The 9,020-nt window shown below is 41.4% G+C and overlaps 1 pseudogene; it reads right to left on the bottom strand.

The window, feature by feature from the left end:
* Nucleotides 1-3,307: 3,307 nt before the first annotated feature.
* The window catches only part of LOC149449080 (uncharacterized), a 57,206-nt pseudogene continuing 51,493 nt past the window's right edge, over nt 3,308-9,020 (bottom strand).

The raw sequence follows: 9,020 nt of genomic DNA, 5'->3' as shown, positions 1-9,020 counted from the left end.
GACAATCTAATGTTCCAAAAATTGTGAATAAAATGTTATAGATCTGTAACTCAAACATCATAAATCCTCCAGCGTGCTCACAACTTCTGTGACAACAACGTTTGGATCCACATTCACCAAATGCTGAGAATTGATTGATCCAATCAGGTTTGTGGAGTCGTGATTTCTATACAAGAAGGCTTTCTATTCCGTGTTATAATGTGAGAGGATCGGGAGCGTCGCTGGAGGAGGAAACGTTTTTTTGTAGCCGCATCACGCTATTGGGGGATTTTTTAGTTTGCATTTTTCATCCGTCCATCCATCCGTCCGTCCATTCATTTGTCCATCCAACCGTCCAATCTTCCATCCATCCAACCTTCCATCCATACATACTTCCATCAATCCATCCATCCGTCTATCCACCCATCCATCCGTCCATCTATCCATCCATCCAAGTGAATTTGGGGTAAACTAAGGAGGAATCATGAATGAAGGCTTGAGAATAACAAGCTGGTCATAAAGTACCCCTATCCATCCATCCGTCCGTCCATCCATCCATCCATGAGAGTGAATTTGGGGTAATCTAAGGAGCAATCATGAGCGAAGGCTTGAGAGTAACAAGCTGGTCATAAATTACCCCCATCCATCCATCCATCCATCCATGAGAGTGAATTCGGGGTAATCTAAGGAGGAATCATGAGCGAAGGCTTGAGAGTAACAAGCTGGTCATAAATTACCCCCATCCATCCATCCATCCATCTATGAGAGTGAATTCAGGGTAATCTAAGGAGGAATCATGAGTGAAGGCTTGAGAGTAACAAGCTGGTCATAAAGTACCCCATCCATCCATCCATGAGAGTGAATTCGGGGTAATCTAAGGAGGAATCATTGACGAAGGCTTGAGAGTAACAAGCTAGTCATAAAGTACCCCTATCCATCCATCCATCCATCCGTCCATCCATCCAGCAGTGAGAGCTGGGAGGAAGTTAAGAATGGATTATCACCTTCTGACCACCTTCTGTGAGTGTAAGGAAGGGTGTGACATAAATGTACAGATGTGAGGAGCTGAGATGTGATCTGTAGCAATATGTAATCGTACATTTAGTTTCATTCCTTGTCATTAAAGATGTATTCAGTCATATAGTCAGTCATAGGTACTCAGAGACATATGGTCACCCATTAGCATCTGAAAGAGACAGAGCTTCCTCAGGCTGGAAGTGACACCTAAGTGCCAATAAGATTTGTCACCTATCTATAATCAGACTTTGCCACCTTCCTGAGGTATAAAAGAAGAACTCCAGACATTTTGGCTGCAGGAGACCAGGGGGGCTCCGATCTGTCTGGGGAGCTCTGACGTATATACACAGATCAAAGGGGAATGTTTCATCTCTCATAAAAGCTAAAATATTAGTTGCAGAGAGATGAAAATACTTCCTTCTGATTGGACACTCTGTGGGCTACATCTGCATGTAAAACTGTATTTGTGGCCTATGTAGAATGCCAGAGAAATGCAGGAAATGGTTATGTGGTGCCGGATTGCGACAGCTGAACAGTGATTGGTACTGTTGCGATCGGACTGATGCGCTGCTGTCGGAAATTCAATCCCCGACTTGGTGAATCAAACCTTTCCTGGTCCAATGGACTTTGGGCATTTCAGCACCCAGAACGTCCTGTGGGCTGGTACGGGAACACCCTCCAGGGTTGATTGGCCAAGGAGTAATGTCCCACCCACGTCCATATTCCCATAAATTGAGGACTTGAGGTGGACGTGATGATTCGTATGGAGCCGGATCTATCGACTATCGGATTGTGGACTTTCTCTGACTTGCTCCAGTCACAGGATAATTCTTGGTAAAAGTTTTATTTCTGTTTTATTTCCTTTTATTTTATAGTGAATAGTCATTTGTGTGTCTTCTTGTATTTCTTGTATTTTCTGTAACTTTTTATACTTTGTACATATTTTAGGCACCGCCCACTTTCAGAATATTAAATCATAAAAGTTTTGCCTCTGTTTTGATGTAAACACTGAAATCCTGACACACAGCGGCTAAATTCCTCCTATGAATGAAGACTCAGAAAACACTCAACTGAGAGGCTGTCAGTTATCTTTTGACCACTGAAAACGAATTATTCCTGCAAACCGTTTGAAGACGTTTAAGCTCTGATGAAGAAGGGATCTCCCCTCGAAACGCGTGAGTTGAGCAAGAGTTTATCTCCCTTCTGGATGGAACTCGCACGTGTGGTCTCACCCTGCGTTGGTGTTGGATGTTATATGCCTTTTGTACTGCTACTCTTGTGAGTATAACTTATTAATAAATACATGAATTGTTTATTGAGGTAATGCGCAAGGTTTTCTGGGAGTTCTGCCATCCCTGCTGTGTGCCAACCCTGTGCTGAGGATTTAACCCTTTGTCTGCCGGAGTTCTGCCAACCCTGTGCTGAGAATTTAACCCTTTGTCTGCCGGAGTTCTGCCATTCCTGTGGTATACCAACCCTGTGCTGAGGATTTAACCCTTTGTCTGCCGGAGTTCTTCCATCCCTGCTGTGTGCTAACCCTGTGCTGAGGATTTAACCCTTTGTCTCCTGGTGTTCCGCCATTCCTGTGGTATGCAAACCCTGTGCTGAGGATTTAACCCTTGGTCTCCTGGAGTTCCACCATTCCTGTGGTATGCAAACCCTGTGCTGAGAATTTAACCCTTTGTCTGCTGGAGTTCTGCCATTCCTGTGGTATGCAAACCCTGTGCTGAGGATTTAACCCTTTGTCTGCTGGAGTTCTGCCATTCCTGATGTATGCCAACCCTGTTCTGAGGATTTAACCCTTTGTCTGCCGGAGTTCTGCCATTCCTGTTGTGTGCCAACCCTGTGCTGAGGATTTAACCCTTTGTCTGCCGGAGTTCTGCCATTCCTGTTGTATGCTAACCCTATGCTGAGCATTTAACCCTTTGTTTGCTGGAGTTCTGCCCCTCTGCTGTGTGCACAGACTGTGTTAGGGACTTAACCTTTTGTCTGCTGGAATTCTGCCAACCCTGTGGTATGGATTGAATTCCTTTGCCGGCCAGAGTTGTGCCCCCCACTGTGCCCCCATCCTGTGTGTAGACTTAACCCTTTGTCTAACAGAACTCTGCTCTACCGGTCATGTGCTCCTATGTGTTTCAATAAAAGCCTTGTGTGTACTCCTGCTCTCCGCGTGTGTTCTGTTCCCCCCACACCTCCATCACAGGGCCCCTCTATGTATTACTCAGGAGGAGTAGAAGAAAGTATTCTGGAGTGTAATTGTAAGTATACCTAAGCCGTGTGTGAGAAATAACTTGTTAAAATGAGAACTATGTGAAGAAAACATCTTTTATTTACTTGCTTCATTTTCAAAAAAAGTGACACAAAATTACAACTACAACAAAAATAGCCACAATTCTTACTAAAGACCCCGGAGTGTCTACTTTCCAAAAACGGGGTCATTTGGAGGGTGTTTGTACTGTCTTGGCATTTTAGGACCTCAAGAAATGTGACCGGCCTTCAAAACATCTGGGTTGGTAACCTTGAAATACAGTGTATTTGCCATAGTTTGAAGACTCCATAACTTTCACACACACTAAATAATATATTTTTTTTTACCAAAAACAAAAGTAGAGTAATATACTTTGGCCTACATTTAAGAAGGAAGATTATTTATTTGTAAAGTTTTAGAGCAGAAACTAAGGGAAACTTTTTTTTCAAAATGTTAAGTAATTTCCTCTTTTCATAGAGAAAATACAAAAAAACAGTAATGATTAAATATCAGCAAAAGAAATGTCTATCTATCACAACACGGATATAAAATGAATTTAAGTGCAGTGTTGCATGACCAAGTAATTGTCAGTCAAAATGTCACGGTGCTGAAAACTGGAGAATGGCCTGGACAGGAAGAAGGTTAAACATGCCAAATGGTTCAGTAAGAGACAAAAAACATTCAAATCAACTTCAACTGACACTTGTAAAGCAGTTCCAGCAACAGTTTTGTTCCTTTCTACAAAGGTTTAGACCATATGAATAAAAGCTGACAGTTGTATGCACCCCAGCAGTGTTATTTGATTTGTCTCAACCCCTCCAACTGCCATTTTTAGGATGGTTTCCTTCCTTCAGGAAGTAGAAAAATAACGGCTCTACTGGCAGGATCAACAAGTCATAAAATGTTACAAGAAGGACTCAGAAAAACAACCACGTGAGTCTCAGCTGGGATAGTGGCTATTGGTCCCAGGGCCATATTAAAGCAGCACCGGTCTTACCAGATCCAGGTATTGGAGGCTCTGTAACAGCCGGCATTCAGCACTAAGCACACAAACCGGAATCATCACCCCCCCCCCCCCCCCGGGCTTTCAATGTTTTAACAGATCGCTGCATAGGAGAACACTGTAAAAGCAACAAAAACAGAATTCTTTTGCACTGTATTTACATTAGGAGTGTAGTGACATCACAAGTGTTACCTAGAAAAACAAATAAAATATATGTATCCACATTTTCTACCACATTAAAGCCCTCTGACATGAAAAACTGATGTATAATACATTTGGGTAGATTACAAATCCTAAAGGTGTAATGTGCTGAACTGGGACATCTCCATAAGTGGTTCAGGACAGATTGCACCCTTTGTGTAAATATTAATTCTAACCATAGTTACACTTTAGGGTCAACATCAGAATGTTTCTAGGGTCAAAAGAGGGTTCTTCACAAACAATATCTACCCAAAAAAAGAGAATTGACTATTCAGAGTCATTGAAGAGAACCCGAGTCAGAGGAATTTCAGTCCCCCAGAAGATGCAGTCGTAGTATGTGATTGGTCTATGGAGAGGAGCAATAGCTGAACAGAGAGACAATATAATAAGGAAGTCCAATCTTCTCCTGATGGAATCCCTTAGACTTGTGGCAGGACAAGATGGAACACAAGCAGCCAGCTGGGTGTAAGTGGTACTGTTGAACACATCCCAAACAAAGAGCAGTGAATTGGTGTTGGAAGGCCTACACCAGCTTAGGAATTTGATTTCTCACTGGACAGAGATTTCTCCATGGCTGTTGTCCCTGTTGCAGTCCTACCTGTAAAGCTGTCATCCATAAGAGGAGGAGGAACCTGGAAATAAGGCATTGATCACTGGAGGGGAGGTGGAATATGTGAAGGGAGGCATGGACAAGGTGAGCGTAGCTGGAGCCCTCAAGCTAGACGGATATTGGAATAGTCAGCAGAATCTAGAAAAGTCTCTCCCACTGAGGCTTTGGAGGCTTGGTAAGATGCCACTTGACCACTACCTAGTCTTGGTGCTGAGGCAGTGTTGGTAAAGCATTAGCTCAGGATCTGACAATGAAGAAAACATTTGGGAACACAGCTCAGTTAATGAATGATGAAAATATATTACATGTTCAGTCAAAGCTCCATAAAAAGGATAGAGATTTAAATCATTAGGAAACACAATTCACTGTTGATACTTGTCTGATGAAAATAGTCAAAAGGTAAAATAGTCTTGGGTTTCTACTCCTTTAAACCCCCCTTCTCCCCATTACCTCCTGCAGCTGAAGCCTGCGAATCCTCTGGTGTGTGATCAGCTGTGACGTATGTAAAAAAATCTGTTACACTCACAACACGGCTACGGCTTTTCTCTGGTGTGGACCCTCTTGTTTGTGTTAAGTTGTTCTCTCTGTGTAAAAGCTTTGCCACATTCAAAACACCGATATGGCCTCTCGCCAGTGTGACTCCTCTGGTGTGTGATAAGATTTGACTTGTATTGTAGAATTGGAAGGCCTGCATCAGCTTGGGATGTTGTTTTCTCACTGAATAGACTTCTTTCTAGCTGCCGTCACAGCCGCAGACCTGCCTGAAAAGTTGTCGCCCATGAGAGATGAAATGTGGAAAGAAGGCATTGATAATGGGAGAGGAGATGGAACGTAATGGGAGGATTAGACAAGGTGGGCTTAGCTGGAGACCTCAAACCTGGCTGATCATGTATCAATAGTCAGAAGAACCTGGAATGGATTCTCCCACTGAGGCTTCAGAGACTTGGTAAGATGACAATAGACCACATCCTAGTCTCTGGTACTGAGGCAGTGTTGGGCATGTTTTACCTCAGGATCCAGAAATGAAGAAAAATGCTTGGAAACACAACTCAGTTGGTGAATCATGAAAATGCATTACATGTTCATTCAAAGCTCCATATTAAAATATAAAGATGAGAATCATGAGGGAAGATGTTCAGTTATTGATGCTTATCTTAAATAAATTGTCAAAAGGTAAAATATTCAAATCCCTTCTAGTTGTGTATTGATGGACATAAGCACTAAACTCAGTTCATCCGATCATTACATTCCAGTTTGCTCAGATTTTAGTTTGTTTCTTTTAAAGTAATATTTTATCTTCTCCCTTCTTCTCTAGCTTATGGGATGACATTGGGGATGTGAAACTAACTTGTGACACCTGAAACTTCTTTAATATCACTTTTCTTCCAGAATATAGTCTATGCTGAGATTTGAATCCTCTAATGATAAATTAGACCGGCATTAACTGTAAAGGTTTTGTGACATTGATAGCATTAAAATGATTTCTCTCCAGTGTGAATCCTCTGGTGTCTGATAAGACTTGACTTCTGTGTAAAAGCTTTATCACATTCAGAACACTGATATGACTTCTCTCCAGTGTGAACCCTCTGGTGTGTGATAAGACTTGACTTCTGTGTAAAAGCTTTATCACATTCAGAACACTGATATGACTTCTCTCCAGTGTGAATCCTCTGGTGTGTGATAAGATTTGACTTCTGTTGAAAAGCTTTATCACATTCAGAACACTGATATCGCTTCTCTCCAGTGTGAATCCTCTGGTGTCTGATAAGATGTGACTTCTGTGTAAAAGCTTTATCACATTCAGAACACTGATATGACTTCTCTCCAGTGTGAATCCTCTGGTGTATGAGAAGATTTGACTTCTCTGTAAAAGCTTTATCACATTCAGAACACTGATATGACTTCTCTCCAGTGTGAAACCTCTGGTGTTTGAGAAGATTTGACTTCTGTGTAAAAGCTTTATCACATTCAGAACACTGATATGGCTTCTCTCCAGTGTGAATCCTCTGGTGTCTGATAAGATTTGACTTCTCTGGAAAAGCTTTATCACATTCAGAACACTGATATGACTTCTCTCCAGTGGGAATCCTCTGGTGTGTGATAAGATCTGACTTCTGTGAAAAAGCTTTGTCACATTCAGAACACTGATATGACTTCTCTCCAGTGTGAATCCTCTGGTGTGTGAGAAGATGTGATTTCCGAGTAAAAGCTTTATCACATTCAGAACACTGATATGGCTTCTCTCCAGTGTGAATACTCTGGTGATTGATAAGAAGTGATTTCTGTATAAAAGCTTTATCACATTCAGAACACTGATATGGTTTCTCTCCAGTGTGAATCCTCTGGTGTGTGAGAAGATGTGACTTCCGAGTAAAAGCTTTATCACATTCAGAACACTGATATGGCTTCTTTCTAGTGTGAACTCGTTGGTGTACTGTAAGCTCGCACTTGCTTATAAAAGTTTTGTCACATTCAGAACAAGGATATGGCTTCCCTCCATTGTGAACCTTCTGATGTGTGATATATTTTCTCTCCATTGTAAAATCTCCAAACAAGTAGTTTGAAATGACTCCTCTTATGCATACGTAGTTTGGACTTTACTGTAAAGCCATTGTCACTTCCAGAACACTGAAATTACTTTTCTCCTGCTGGATCAATGTGGAAGAGGATCCAAACCATGACTTTTAGAACACAGATATGACTTGCATCCCGTGTGAATCCTCCAGTGAACTGCAGTAAAGACTTTCAGTCAATTAAGACAACCATGTGTTTTATTTTCCATGTGACTCAGCTGTGACTCAGCTGTATTCATGAAGACCAAAATGTCCTAAAAACTTGGTTCATCAATCTACCTGTAGAGAAAGAAAAAAGATAGAATTCTATATAAAAGGGCTACAAAGTTTCTTTCTATTTTTAATGTTCATTACTAAATATATCTTATGAATAGAAAGAATATGTACAGCATTATCTACAGTATTTTTTAATCAAATAGATATTATTTAGAAAGTTTATAAGTGTGCACAGTATTCCCAACATTCAGCCCAGACAATGGAGTCATACATTCTCACGTATAGGCAGTTGTGGCACTGTTACAGATCATACAGAACAATAACTTGCTTTGTCTATGGTGTCACTTTTACCTTTTATAAACAAATGAACAGAGAAAAGAACAAACAGCCTAGAACAATTCAGCTGTACACGGCAAGTAACTCCCCCCAGTACATACATAGATAGCTGACACCGATCAATGGGGCCCGTGTCTCCAGGATCATACCCCAAGTATGGGCCCCCCATGTAGTCACCATTCAGTAGGATACAACTGGCCGTTCTCCTTCTATGGGGCTAAAAAAGCTAAGATTTTAAAAGAAGAACTAACTAGGAGAGAGCAAGGAGTATCCAGCCAGTTCTGCCAGACATACATCTCCTGGGGGAATTACAATGTTGGAGAGTTCATTTTTCACATGTTAATGTGGAGATCATCTGCTCAATCCACTGTTGTCTGCTGGGAGTTTGAGATGATAGCCAAGATCGGGATATTTTTTATGGTCAAGCAGCCTCACTATTGCTATATGACTTGTAATAGGAGGAGGTGTAAATAATTCCTCCTCTATTGAGACCAAGAGGCACACCCGAGGAATATTAAATACCAACATTACAATACTAGTCATATTGTTCCACTTTTTGAATAATTTTGGACATCTCCAAAAGATGTATCAAATCCCCGACATCACCACTACAATTGGGGTCATAAGGGGAAATCCCTCCTGTCCTAACTGAACAATTGAGCTGGAGTCCTGAAAGATCTATGCAAAAGAAATGACTGAGTTTCTGTGAAGAGGACAGAGAGATGAGAGGTATGGAGGTCACAATCACCTCCCACCACTCTCTATTATTTTCTCTGTCTGTTTCCCATTTCTTTCTATAACGGCTTATTTGATGGCTTCTTCTAAATGAGTTCCCCA

The sequence above is a fragment of the Staurois parvus genome, unplaced genomic scaffold (assembly GCF_062004578.1).
Source record: "Staurois parvus isolate SC_StPar_1 unplaced genomic scaffold, SC_StPar_1.0 ptg000637l, whole genome shotgun sequence".
Lineage (NCBI taxonomy): Eukaryota > Metazoa > Chordata > Amphibia > Anura > Ranidae > Staurois > Staurois parvus.
The sequence above is the reverse complement of the archived record's forward strand: the minus strand, read 5'-3'. Positions and strand labels throughout refer to the sequence as shown.